Below are 15,098 nucleotides of genomic sequence, written 5' to 3' on the forward strand. Positions count from 1 at the left end.
GACTTAAGTGTAAAAAATTATATTAAATGTTATTTTTATATCTATAATACAATACAGAATAATTATACATACAATGTGTAAAAATTCTATTATAAAAGTCATGGGAATCAGAAAATAAATATTCAGCTTCTGGTTTGAGTAAAGAAAGAAACTGAGAAATGTCAAAAGCCAGAACACTTTTTATTTAACTCATTTTTCTCTGTTCAGTTTTTGCAAGTTTTACCTTTTTCAAGGAGAGAATTGGATAATTCAACAACTACTGATCCTACTAAATCCTGGATATGATACTCTAGGGGCACACTTGGAAAAGTCTTGGTCATTCAATAATAAACATAAAATTCCTCATGAAAATCCCATACAGGCGTTTGTGTATTGATCTTTCAGGTACCACTTTTCTTCTCAGTGGAGCCCAGATTCAATGGAAGTTGAATAATTTGTACTTTCAGTATGTTTTATGTCACAATTGGCAATCTTGGCTTTAACTGAAAACATTTGAAATAACTTTGGACTTTATCCATAGCAAACTTGACATTTTTAAGGATTTTCAGCCCAGCCCAGAGAAGCTGTGGCTGCCCCTGGATCCCTGGATGTGCCCAAGGCCAGGTTGGATGGGGCTTGGAGCAGCCTGGTCTAGTGGGAGGTGTCCCTGTCCATGGCAGGGGGTGGCACTGGATGGGCTTTAAGGTTCCTTCCAACCCAAACCATTCCATGATTCTGTGATCAAGGACACAGACATATGACTGCTCCCAGCTGTGGATAAACCAAGTAAAACTAAGAGGCAGGCAGACAGTTTGTTTTCTCATTTACCTCACTTTTCAGTGGTTTTTGACCATTGCCACTTTCTTTTTCATGCAAAGCATATTGGCTGTGGAGATGAGAGTATTAATTCTTGAAATCAGTATGGAAGTGGAGAAATTATATAGCTGTATTTCCTAACAGAAAATTAATTGATGGGGACTCTCCTGAGCATGTTGGAAATGTAGTTTTATCATGTATATATGAGGGAGAAAGATAGAAAGTGGTGGAAAGGTTAATAGCTAAAAAAAAAATAAAAATAAAAAATTAATTCACCTTCTGAATTCCCTTTTGAAAAGATCCTATTTTTATTTGCCTTAGGATTTGGTGGTTTTGTTTTTTTTCCTAAGGCTTGTAGATCTTTCCATTTCTCAAAAGAAAAAAGGCTGCCTGCAACAGCCTGGAATAATTTTCTGACATGAAACAGGTATATAGAACTTCACATTTGTTTTGTAAAGTTTCTACATCTACCAAAATAATGAGGGGAAAAAAATTTTGAAAGCTGTTGTTCGATACCAGCTAACAGAGCAAAGCAATACAGACTGTATTAAATAATGCAAGACATTCACTCAAATAAATCTGGATTGATCAACAGCAGTCAATAACCATCCTTGGACCAAAAAAAACCCAGCAAGATAAGAAGAAAAGGTGCCTGATTTAATACAGAAATCATGTTTAGAATTTACAGTGATTTTATAGATGTATTTCAGGAATGATATTGAGTATATGGAACATTAATGGAATACAGTTATATATTGATAAGCTGTGAGATAGGTATATAAGTAATATATTAAAAAAAGTCATCAAAACTTCAAAGCTGAAAACCCAAATATCCAAATATTTTTCTGTATACGTCTTACTTAATCCTAATGTTTTTTACCCTTTTGTATTCAGCTCAGCATCTTCTTGCTCTTCAGCATTCTCAGGTGGTTATTTTCCAAATAAATTTAATATTTTTTATTCAGCTAAGCTCTGGTTATTAATTATCTGATAACAAAGATCTTATCTGAACCATCTATGACAATTATCTGTGTAGACAAAGAATATTTTTACCATGACTTTATTATTTAATTCCCAGTATGTAGAAGGTATAACCACATCCCTTAAAATCATGAATGATGAAGTGTCTCTTATTCTATGAGGAGGAAACATTGTGTGATTCCATGATTAAAATTGGATTTATTACTAATGCAGTATCTAAATGATAGGGGGAGGTGGGGTTTATTTATACAAGATCTGCAGTGCTTCATCCAAAACCAAATCATGTCTGCCAGGCAAAGGTTTCTGTTGCATGAAGTCAGACTTGAATTTCACAGTTGATCCTTCCCTATTTAGCTGGGCAATCCAAAGCCTGAATCCTAATAATTGTTTTTTGTTTCTTTAAATGGAAGGAAGAAGTTGAAATCTAGAGCTGAGTTTTATAGCTTAGACTTATCTGTAAATTAGACTGAGCTGTCTTTTAAATTAAGAGCTCACAAACACAAGAATTCCCTGTAATCCAATACATAAGGAGTGGAGTCCTATTCCATAGACAACTGGAACAATAGCTGGACAAATCACAGAGTAATTGGTGCAGGAAGAATAAAGGCTTGTCCCACACTCCCAAAAGCACAGGCTTTAATCATTCCACTTGCAATAAAATTCCTCTAGGTGGTAACAGTACAATTCCCTTTTTTCCTAAAGGCCAGAGACTGAGTATCACAGGTCCAGTGATAAAAATCCTGCATGGAGAAAAGCCTGGCTCCAGCCTTAGGCACCAGGATTTCACAGAAGTTCAGCTCCGCTGCTGAGGGAGGAATCTGTAACCAATTCCTGTGTGGTGGTGCAGATCCACCACCATCCCACACTGCATAAATAAACAGGGAATTGAAAGTGATATCACTTCTATTCAGCTGTCCCTCATATTTAACTGTAGCAAGGCAGATTTTCATCACTGGCTCAGCACAGCTGCAAGGGAATTAATAACAAAATCTTCCTGCCCAAGGAAAGTCTTCCTTTCTAGGTCAGCATTTCTGCTTTGGTTCCAGCCAGAGCCAAGGCACTGTCCTTCTTTAGGTTGTTAGAAGCACCTTCATTGTATATCCTTAGCTCAGAAAAAAAGGATATTTGGAAAAATTAAAAAAAGGTGAATTGTTATTCCTACCCACTCATGAGAGGAGCCAGTCAGACCTTTGTCCTAGTCCTGTCTCTGGGGTCAGACAGAAGTTGCATTTCAGGCAGCAGAATCAGCATCTTCAGTAGGCCAAGAAGAATGGAATTCAGCCCAGGGAGACTCCACAAATTCATCAGGATTCCCACTTAAATATTTCCTCACCTTGTGCATTTTCCAATGACATTAAGGCATATATTACCTAAAGAAATTAAATTATTTGCAGACAGTGTTTGCTTTGTTCTGTTTGTGTTTAGGGAGGCAGATTTCAAAAAGGACCTTTGTTTTTGTGATGTGAGACATCCAGGTATCACATCCAGGTATCCATGCTCACATCCAGGTATCTTATGTACCTAATGTGTTAACTGAGGTCAATGGTAATTTGGGGTGTGGTTTGGAAAATGTGGGAGAACAGTAAGAATACAAAGCATATCTTTGTCTAAGTAATGCACAGTATTTTTAAAATCCTTAAATTACAGTGCGTGTTTTACTTTATGTCTTGAATTTCACCCAGCAAGGTCTGGTAACAACTTCCACCTTAACAGCAGAGAGGAAAACTGTCATATGCAGTTGATTTTTCAGGTCAGGAATACAGACAGCAATTCCTGATTTTGATCATATTTTTCTCTCCTGAAAGACAAGCTGATCAGGTTCTGGAGACTAATTTTCTATGTCTGATTCTTTCCCACATGATGAAAGACCTGATTTTGTTTCTTCACTCTTTTGTTTCCAAGGTGAAAAGATAAATGACTTTTATGTATATTAATTAGTAGAGAAAAATGTAACTGTAATCAGATGGAGTTTCCATCTGAGATAACAATTAGCGTGTTTGGAACCTGATTCTGATCCTGGTTTGTGTCTCAAATGAAATTTAAAGACTCTTCTCTCTTTTACAAGCAGTGTGTTGTGAATAAAAGGATAAAAAAACTCCTTACAGGCTGTTTCTCTTATATGTATGATGATGGATTGAAATGTGCTTCTGTTTCTCTGTTTCCTGCATTTTTTCCAGACTTTCTGACTACAGTCCTAAATACCATGCTAAAAGTTGAAGGAAAAAGAACCAGGAACAGAAGCTGTCAAGCAGAAGGGCACAAATAACTCATTCCATGAGAAGTTTCACATCCAGATTCTGGGGCAGCCAAGCTGAAGGTTACCTGGCCTTAGAGCAATGGGGGTTCTTCCAGTTTCTGTATTCTAGGGTCAAAAGAAGAGTTGGAAGTGCATCAAAATGTAGAAATTCTCTGAAAACAGACAGATGCATGGTGGGCATGGGCATGGTTTTTGCATGAACACAGGGTTTCTGCAGGGGCATGGGGTTTTATGTGCATGTGAAACGTCCATCTGAGCATGATTTACAGAGTTACAAGCGAAGAAAGCTTAGAAAATAATTTCAACTGATTTAATGACTTAAAAATTTAAAAGAAGGCAATTTGTAAAGCTGGGTTAAACAGTCTAGAAAATCTATCTGTGGAATAGGTTTCTCTATGTCCATCCTACAAAGGGATTATTATAACAGGGGCATGCTGTAGTGGGTGTTCATTCAAGATTAGACTTGGTGATCTTGGAGGTCTTTTCTCACCACAGTTCAGATTGGAAAATCACAGAATTTTAGAGCTCTGCTGGAGAACTGATCTGGACTCCAGTACCAGACCCATAGGCAGAGCAATTCCATGCAATAATAAGCCCTAAATGGTTTTATTTCTCAAGACAACAGCTGGTATATTTTCCTACGGACAATAATATATATTCCTAAAGAATAAATCTAATTTCCTTGTAGTAAGGAAGGAAAAGCTCTGTGGCAATAAAGTTGCCCCTTCCCTGTTTTGCCAAGGGTAATCCCTGCTCCAGAGCTCTGCCTTGGCACTGGTTTGACCCTGGTGCACACGTGGCCGTGGCCTTGGGAAAAGCTCCAACATTCACACCTGGGATTTGCTGACTTACTGCAGGAAAAGGCCCTGTTTGATCTCCTTCCCTGTCTTTGAAGGAATTACAGTGATTATATCCTGCCTGCTGGTCATGTACCAAGGAAAAGCAAAGGCCTGAGAGGAGGCTTAACTTGCTACCACCTGCAAAGTTAAAAGTCTTCAGGGCTTACAAGTTTAATATTTCAAAAGGGTTAAAACCAAGCTGTGACAGTTCAATCAAGATTAGGGAAGACTCTGATTGTACCATATTCTCTTCTCTTTTAAGATAACTAAATATAAGAAACTATAAGTGAACAACAAATCCATTATCTCTAAATTAATGTAAAAGTAGCTATTAGCTTTGAAAAAAAAAAAATTACCTTTAATTACAAAATTAATCTACCCTGAAATTATGCTCAAGAAAATACTGTTTATAGTTTGTCCCTAGGGAAGTGGGCTTCTGTAAAATTAGTATTTCTAATATTTAATAATATTCAATAATACTCTGGACATTTTTAACATAAAAATTATTAAGGTATTTTCTGTGTTGAGAGTATGGTGTTGACCAGCTGTGTGTCTTTTTCAATCCTATCTTCTCTCTCACCTCCCATATTCTTTTGCCTGTCAGGCATTGCAGAACCACATTCCTAAATAAGAAATATAACTAAACATTATCCTTCATTACCACAAACACAAAATTGAAATAAAACAGAGGAACATTGTTGGGTTATCCAAGATTATTCAGGATTATTCAAGAGCCAAATACTGACCCACATCCATTTTTACCTCTGTATTTTGTCCAGTAAAACTTTGGCATACAATTTTGATATAGATCAGGCATTTGCAGAAGATTTTCCAAAGTTCCATTAGGAACACTTCTATCCTCTGCACTAAATATTCATACACATAATAATATGGTTACATTTAGGTACCAGTTGTTGGAAAGACCCCAGTAGGAGAATAGTGATGGAAAGGAAGTTTACCCCTCCTCCAAGTTTTACAGAGCCCTGACTCTCACAGCCAGAGCTCTTTGCACACCAATATTTTGGAGGACTTTTGGTTTTTCATACAGCTCGGAAGAATATAAGTTAAGGGAGAAATCTAGATTAAAAAAAAAATATCCAAATATGTTACTACACCGAGGCTAGGTTGAAAGAGTCTCTGGCTGCCTGAATGCTTTGTGACAGCCTTTTTGTATGTTTTCACTTACATGTCCAAGAATCTTAATGTATATGGCAATGTGGGTAAAGAACAGTATTGTCGTCTTACCCACACAAAATTTAATTCCAGACATTTGGGTGGTGACATACTGTTAATTAAATATTGATTTGTTGGAGGATGAACTGAGCCATCGGTATTTTCCTTCCTAATTAGAATAATGACTGCTCCACATGCCAACAGTTATGAATCTCCCTGAAATAACTGTGCAAGTGGAAATGCAGGAAAGCCTTAAATAATGCAGCATATTGCACCTCAATTATGATTAATAAATTAGCTGTAGTGTAGTAGCTGCACTATTTAAGTAGACTGTCCACATTCCCCCTACTGGGAGTAAAAATCCAGTTTTTGATAGTTTGCGTTTATCCTGGAGCTCTGTGTTCCAGTTTGTCAGGACTAAATAGGCTCAGCATTGTGAAAAAAGCCCAGTTGCACATTTCTCAATGCCATCAATATTGTTCTTAGTGATTCCACAAGCAAAGCATGCCATGAACTGATAAAGAAAGCTACTCTTTCACTCAGAGCCAGGAGCTCATTTATGGAATATTAAATACTTCAGCAGCTGAACTTTTTTAAATAATTAATTTTTGTGGTGCTTATGCCCCATGGATGAAGAAGGGGCTTCTATTTCCACTGCAATCAGTTTCTCACTTTTTAATCAACATTAATTTAATGTTAGAATCTGATTTTCTGTGTCATGCTAATTTCTCCTGGCTGGTCTCTGATTAGTGAGTTTAATGTGCAACTATTCTCCCTCATCTCCAAGTTCAATTTCTCCTCAGAAAATGTCCGCTTCAGCTTTCATCTTAAACAGCACAGGATGCTTTCCCCCAGCCAAAGGCATGTCAGCACATCTTCCTTATCTCCTTCAAAATATTCTTCTCGGTCTTTTTCTAAGTTAATATTTCCTCATGGCTCCAAAATAGAATCCTAGAATCGTTCAAGTTGGAAAAGCCCTCTGAAGTCATTGAGTCCAACCATCCCCCGGCACTGCCAAGGCCACCACTGACTCATGTCCCCAAATGCCACATCGACATGGCTTTAACTCCCTCCAGGGATGGGGAATCCAACACCTTCCTGGACAGCTATGACAATGTCTGATCACTCTTTCAGTGAACTCATTTTCCCTAATACCTAAACCGATCTTCCTGTCCAACCTGAGCCTCCCCTGGCACAGCCTGAGGCCATTCCCTCTCCTCCTGTCCCTGTTCCCTGGGAGCAGAGCCCGACCCCCCTGGCTGTCCCCTCCTGTCAGGGAGTTGGGCAGAGCCAGAAGGTCCCCCCTGAGCCTCCTTTTCTCCAGGCTGAGCCCCTTTCCCAGCTCCCTCAGCTGCTCCTGGGGCTCCAGACCCTTCTCCAGCTTCATTCACTGCCCTGGACCTGCTCCAGTCCCTCAAGGTCTGTCTTATCCTGAAGGCCTCAAAACTGACCCCAGGTTATTCTTTCATCTTTACAAGCCTCACCATATTAAGTCAGTGCAACTTAAATGAAGAAGACCATGAAATGAGCAATAACATTTTTTTTACTATTTTATCTGAGAAAGAAGTAAACTAAAAAGGACTGTAATATTGAAGATGGGCTGAGAGGCTTGGTAACTAAGGCTATAAAATGACAAGGAACATGCAGTTTTTAGTCCACCAAAAGGTCACCTACAGGGCATCTTTCACGTCTCCCTTCATTTCGCCTTTGTGAATGCGTCACACAGATTTCCATATAGGAATAGGCTCTTCAAGGAGCCTCTTCAAAGTTTTTATAGGGAAAACAATTTGATTCAGTATTTCAGTGTCGCTGTTTAATCAGCTATTAATGGATGCAGAGAATATTTGATGTGCTTTCTCTTTGTAGATTATGGATTTCTACTAAGTCAACTGAACATCTTCAGAGAAATGGAATATTCTTTGCGTATCATTTATTGCAAAGGATTCTATTACAAGGAGGTGGAAGTGCAAAGGGAATTTTTGTGGTTTTGTAATAATAAAGGGATGCTAATTCCTCTGCTTTAAGCGGATTATCATCAGCCTTCCAAGAGCTGGGAATGTGTTGCTTTTAAGGACATAGATAATTGTGGCAGAGATTAAGGTGCACTTGTTCACTATGAAATGATCCTGAATTTTGAGAAGTCCCATTTGTTAAGAGTTTTTCTGTTAACTAACATGGAATCCCAGACTGGGTTGGGCTGGAAGGGACCTTAAAGCCCACCCAGTGTCACCCTCTGCCATGGGCTGGGACACCTTCCACTAGCCCAGGTTGCTCCAAACCCTGTCCAGCCTGGCCTTGGACACTTCCAGGGATCCAGGGGAAGCCACAGCTTCTCTTAGGGGTGGATTTGAGTGTGATTTGTTTTATTTTTTTAAAATCCCTTTCCACTTCCACAGCTGAATTCTTCTATAACTCCTTGAGTTCATATGAAGAAGTTGGAATGAATGAGCAGGAAGATAAAGGTCACCAACCAACCCCTTGGGACACACAAAGAAAATTTAAAACTAGGTTCTTGCTGTTTACTTATATTGCTGCAGATTAAAGACTGATTGCCATCTTAAGATTTTTAAATGGTCTTTTTTACATAGGTCTGAAATATGGTGGTATCCATTTTATTTTAATGTGTTTCAATCTCCTATCTTGGAATTTAATTTGGTTTTCTATCAAGTTTTCTTATCTTACCTAGGGTATTTTTTTACGCAACATGATTTTTTTTTTTTTGTTATAAGTTACTATAGCAACTTGGAAAAATTAAACATGAGAAATCTGTGGAGGCTTCAGGCTATCTAATTTTTATGTTCCTGTGATTTTTACAGCAGAAAGAAAAGTTCTGCTAGATCTAAATATAGCTTAAAAAAAGCTAAATGTACAGGAATCACTTATCATAGAGCATGAATCCATGCAAATGAGGAAACAATTGAATAAACTAAAAAGCAAAGTGTAGAAAAAGGCTGTAGGAGAAGCTGAATGAAAGAGTTAAAAAGACAGCTCAAGGACACAAGTCAGTCCCTCATCCTGTAGGGAATTCAATTCCAAAACTTCAAGTAAAAAACATTGAATCTTGGTGTCTGTCCAGGGCCAGGGGTTCAAGTTGATCCTTGAGGATCCCTTTCAACTTAGGTTATTCCATGATTCTGTGTGTTAAGCCTATACAAATGTGATATATGCTCAACATGTCCTGTGAATTTACTGGTTTTGGTAAAAGTCTGGATTTAGAACAGATAAAGAGATTGCTCATTTCAATGTTGGCACTGATGACACAAATTCAAAACAAATGTTTATTTGCAAATTGTTAATTTGATCATTTTTGAAGCAGAAATAGAAATAAGTTGCTATTTTATCAACTTCATTACAGATCAAAATCTTTATTCTTCAGATCATCTCTGAGAAAGTTCCTTCAAAAATAGAGGCACCAAATTAGTTACAGAAATATTTAATTTCTCTGTATTAAATTGAGCATTAAATATCCTCAGCATTATCTGAAGTTTATCTACAGAATCCCTTTTTGCCAGCACAGAGCTTGGTGTCACCTTGGTGATAGACAGTGAGCAGGTCAGTGCTGAATCACATTCAATCTCTAGTTTCTCTTGAAGTTTCTCACCCCTCCACTTCTCCTCTCCATGGGTTTCTCTAAATAAACTTCTCTCTCCTACTGCTCAGTAACTCCTTTTTTCTTGCTAAGAATCATTAATATGAAATTAGTTAACCTAGAATGAGCCAGCAGTGGGTGATGTGAGGGTTTTGGGCACTGATAGTGCCTGTGGAGGTCTAAATAATAGATGGGGTTGTCACTCTCCTGACAATAAACTCAGGAAACTCAAGTGTTTTATGGGAAAATTCACATTTAGTTACACACTGGATAATTTCATCATTTCAGCCAGGCTCTTGAGGAACCTCACAAATATTTCACTTCATCTGTTTATTGTCCAGCAGTTTCTGGCTTGTTCCCAGTGATGAAGGAAGAAAAATCTCTGAGGAAATAACAATACAGAAATCACAGAATCTGCTCAGTTGGGAGGGACCCACAAGGATAATTGGGTCCAAATCTTAGCCCTGCACAGAACATCCCCAAGAGTCACAGGAAAAATCTTATATTTTCCAGCTTGGAATAAATTCAAATTGTTTCCGTTCACAACCATTTGCATAAAATAAGTTCACAGCAATCTTCCCAATGTCATTCCATATTCTGCTTTAGGTGTGTGGGGAACAGTCTCAAGTCCTCCATAAACCATAATAATGGTATTTATGATTTCCCACTGACTCCATAAGCATTTCACATCTCCAGGAAAGATTTAACCCTGAGACTTGGCAGTGCAAGTCCTCCTTACTTAATCTTTATGATCAACATTAATTTTGCTATTTGACATAAGAAGTAAATCTTGTGATCAAAAAAGGAGGATTTTCCTCCACTTCAGCCCATATATTTGTAACTAACCACAGCCAGGGGAGTGTTTCCAGTTGACCTCTGTGTTCCTGAGAATCCTCTGCTACATGATGTTATTAAACACTCAATGCTAGGAAAACCAGACAATTTATTTTGTTGTGAGACACAATGCATTAGGTAAATGTCAGACATTGAAAAGCAAACACATTCCCAAACAAAAATAAAGGAAAAAAAATAATAGATACACTCCAACTAGAAACCTCATTATCTGCTGATTGGTGACCAGGGCAAAAGTTAGCATTCCAGCCTGCTGCCTGTGTCACACACAACAAAAACTTGGCATTTGTCTTTCTTGGGATGGATTTTTCTGCAACCCCGTGTTTCATGTACTTACAAAACAAGTCTGAAAATCAATAGGGAAGCAGGGAGAAATCTTAACCCAGCTCATACCAAAGACTTTTTTTTGTTTGTTTGTTTTCCCACTTTTTTGTTCATTTTGTCTTGCATTTACTTTAAAACTTTATTTTTCCAAGACTCTATTACTTAGGATATATCTTGCCCAATTTTTGTTGGCATCTAAACCTTTCATATGAGGAATGAAGCCCTTTTCTGATGCCTTTAACTTTATTGTTTAATAAAAATTATCTTCCAACAGTACCAAAATCTTAGAACTTTGACTTATATTTGCACTGGATTTTTATTTCTCACTATTGTACCAACCTCAGACTTATTAACTTTGACAATTTTCCTTTTCTACTTCCAAGAACCCATAAAAATCTGCATAACTAGCACTAGAGTTCCAAGATATAACAAGCTCAATGCAAAAAAACAAAAATAAAGCCACATTTTCAGATTGTGCTGGATCCCAGCAGAAAACTTCAAGCAAAAGGAGGAAAAAATGAGTTTTATGTGGAAGACACACAAAAATTTTCAGTCTTCCACAGAAGAAAGACTTTGTTGGCCCACAAAATTATATGTCCTAATATTAACATGTGACTGACCCACTAAACTCTGGTTAAGAAGCCCCAATTTTTGTTATCATGAGTATCAGGTTTACAATGGGGTAAGGAAAACCATTAACTCAATACACTTTTAAAAATAAATCTGAACTTTATAATTTTCTTTCCAGAAATATCAGCCATTTCATTGAATAGTATTATTACTGATTAATATTGCTGTTTTTTCTAGTGTTACATTCCTTTAACTGCAAATATCAGAGCAATGTTATATGGGGAGATGCCTGTATGAGCATTATATGCAAAAAATTATATGGAAAAAAGGAATTATATGCAAAAAAACCCCACTTTATAAGAAAAAAGGCAACACCCATTGATTTTTATTGTTAAAGATTATAGCATTTAATGAACCTCATGAGGGCCACTTACAGATGCAAGTCAAGGAACTCTACTAGCAGAAATCAAATATTTTGTTGGGAAAATAAAAGAGAAGACTGTTGGTGTGTGAGGAAAATAAGCCCTATCAATATAAGAAAAAAACATCCTTGATCTTTGTTTTAAAGGACTTGTTTGTACACAAGTTGCACAAACAGAAAACTGTTCATTTAAATGTCTCTCTTTTTCATCCAGGCATATTTTAACAGAAATCTGTAACAGGAAATTAAAATAATTACTTTGGTTTTGTATTGCAGCCCCAATTGCAGGCATTTCTTACATTCTGGGCATTTCCTTGGAACTAGTACAGATCCCAATATATACAGATCCCAGTTTATATCCCAGTCTATAAATGCAATCTGGGTACTGAGCTTGCACCATCCCAGGCCTGGAATTAACCCAGCTGAAGTGCCTGGCATTGAGCTGTAAGGGAAAGGAGAGCTAGGCTCTGTGTTTGGTTTCAATCCCAGAAGAAAACAGATTTTTTTGGGGAAAAGGCCAGGCAGAAGTGCCTGTGTGCAGCACAGGGGACCTTCAGCACATCCCCTAGCACGAGGGGAGCTTCATAAAGCTTGGGACAGCTGAAGAAAAAAGCCCCAGGGGAAGACTTCCAAGGACACAGAAGGGCAATCTCTGCTCTTTTCTGAGGAGAAAAGTCTCATGGAAGGACGCTATCAGCCCTCAGAAGGGTAAAACTTTTTCCTATGTGCTTTTCATGGAATGAACACATGGGTATTTAACACTGGGAGAGTAACTGCAGATGCCTTTGTTCTTCATGGGGAAAAGGTGGGAGGGAATTCTATCCAGCTGGGGACTATCAGGCTGACCTCAAGTAGATGCCAAGGGGAAATAACATGGAACAAGGCTTTCTACCACCATAAACCTCATGCTGAAAACCTTTGGCTCTGGAGAATCCCTGCATGGGAGAGGTGCCTGCAGTTTACATTTCCCTAAAGCCCACTGAGTCACACCACATTTACCTTTTCTTATGCTAGACTGTGGACAGAAATAAAAATGTGACTTACTTTTATTTCTTCTCTCTTTTTTTCCTCTTCTGGACAGCTCATGTTGTCCAAGGACCACTAGCAGTACATTTCCCAAAGTGACATTCCTTCTCTATTATACCTATCCTGCTGGGAGGCAGTTACTTTGGCTGCTGAGCTGCACAGGACACTGCCCAGATGGCTGCCAAATTCCCAGGAAATCTCTCTCTCTCAGAAATAGAACAGGTTAACAGACAAAATCTAGTCCCTCTGTGTGGTGTTGTGGCTGCTGAGGAGGTGGAAGCCTGTCCCAAGTTTTACAGAAATATTCTTCACTGGAACTTTAACCTTGTATAATTGAATTTCATATCAACCCCTCCTCTCCCTCTGACGCTCAGCCAAGCCTCAAATGTTTTCACTTTGTCCTGTTGGAACACCTGAAGTCCATTAATCATCACTGTCTGATCAAGGTAATTATTAATGGTTATCCCAGGCAGCAGTGATCCACCTGAATTTTAGGGTCACATATTTTCTTCATGATGTTGCTGCTTCTGTATTCCAAAGGGTAGCTCATCAAAAATATATAGTAAGAAACCTCTTCCTCCTTATACAAGGGCTATATTGCAAGATGTAATTAAAATTTACTTTGCCTTTTACCTTCTTTTTCTAGTTAGTGCTCTGAAACCATCTATAAAACTAAGCCTGGCTGAATTTGGCAAATTTTCTGTAAATAAATAAATAAAATATTAAATATTGAGGCTTTATTATTAAGTGTTCATAAGTAGAACAGTGTTTCTTTGAAACTTTTCACTGCTGCTTACAAAATGATGTCCAAGACAAGTCAGCCTGGAAATAAAACTTGTCATTTTCTTGGAATAGCCATGTAAAAGTCAGGTGTCTGCACAACAGTCTGTTGATAATACTGCTATTAATTTTCCTTCATTTCCTTTTTCTTATCAAGGATTATCTTTTTTAATCATATTATTATTTGAAGGTGCCTCAGTTATTGCTGTTGCTGCTATTATCCATCCTGTTTTCATTGAAATTGTGAGAAGAACATCTTTATTTCAGAGGAGTGCAGTTTGTCAGTCCCTAAATCTCCCATTAAAAGTCAGGAATTGTTCATATCACCACAGGCACATAAACCTATTTTTTCAAAGGAATAGAAATTATGAAATCAGGATGTTTCTCTGGTACACATAGGGACATCTGCATCTTATCTATACCATGAATGCATGTTTATTTTTATGTCCCAGAGAGAAAGTTTGGTATCCCAAGCAAAGAGAGGCAATAGGTACAAAGCAGATTATACCTTCTAAACATGGTGTACAGGCCCTGAACAGCTTGTAAGCCCACGTCTATCCTAAATCCCAACAAAACAAATATACAAACTAACAAAAATCCCCTCTGGGCATGGCTGCTGCTTCTGAAACATGGTCAGATGAGTCACAGTGCTACAACATTAATATCAGTTTCTTCTGAGAAGGCAGAGTAATGATTTTATTAATTTGCTATTTAAATTCCTTTCAGCTTTAGCCCCTCCTGAAGCATTCTTCACCTCAGACAAAATCCTATGGTTAACTGGGAGTAAACTCCCTTTTACCCCTCCTTATTATGGGTGTGGTAATGTGACATTTGCTGCTTCCCACAAGGATGAGGTTATATGCAATGAGATTTTATGAAATTCAATTAATGATGTTACAACATATAGATAAATATCTATAGCTATTTTAGTGATAGAGCTCCATGGCTCTGTCGTGGTTATAATTAAAAAATGTGTCTTTATCCCTCCTCATGTGCTGAGAACTGGAATCACTCCTTTGGCAAATGGCAGGGACAAAAATGTCATTATGAGCTGCTGCTGCAATGGAATTACAGGATCACAGAATGTGTGAACTTGGAAACAGGTCCCAGTTCAAAGGGAACGAGCTGCAGTTTATTTGTGGCAGTAAATCCCAGGACACAGCGGAGGCAGCGCTCAGCACAAGTTTTAAATGGAGTGAGGAGAAGCTGGAATGCTCTGATTAATTGGGATCCAGGTCTCTGTGGTGGGAGGAAAACCACGCTGCCACACCTGATTGCAGGAAGGAAGGGGGAGCTGATTAGGTTTGTTAAACATTGACTCATTCAGGTGATGAATACAATTAAATGACATTATTATTCTGCAAATTTTTTGTTTGAGCTGCATCAAAGCCCAAAATAAGCTGTGTGTCACACTAAAGAATTGTTGCTGGTGCAAAGAATGAGTAAAATATGAGTGTTCAACAATTCATGGAAAAATACGTGAATTGGATT

General features: G+C 38.0%; 1 long non-coding RNA gene across 1 annotated transcript; it reads right to left on the minus strand.

Moving 5' to 3' along the window:
* Positions 1 to 1,431: 1,431 nt before the first annotated feature.
* Positions 1,432 to 13,199, minus strand: LOC147651484 (uncharacterized). The gene is made up of 2 exons (XR_015274091.1): positions 12,846 to 13,199; positions 1,432 to 4,138 (listed from the first exon to the last, which is right to left on the minus strand). It is a non-coding gene; the product is annotated as an uncharacterized LOC147651484 (long non-coding RNA).
* Positions 13,200 to 15,098: the final 1,899 nt, after the last annotated feature.

Source organism: Cyanistes caeruleus, chromosome 9 (assembly GCF_971803275.1).
Source record: "Cyanistes caeruleus chromosome 9, bCyaCae1.hap1.1, whole genome shotgun sequence".
Taxonomy (NCBI): Eukaryota; Metazoa; Chordata; class Aves; order Passeriformes; family Paridae; genus Cyanistes; species Cyanistes caeruleus.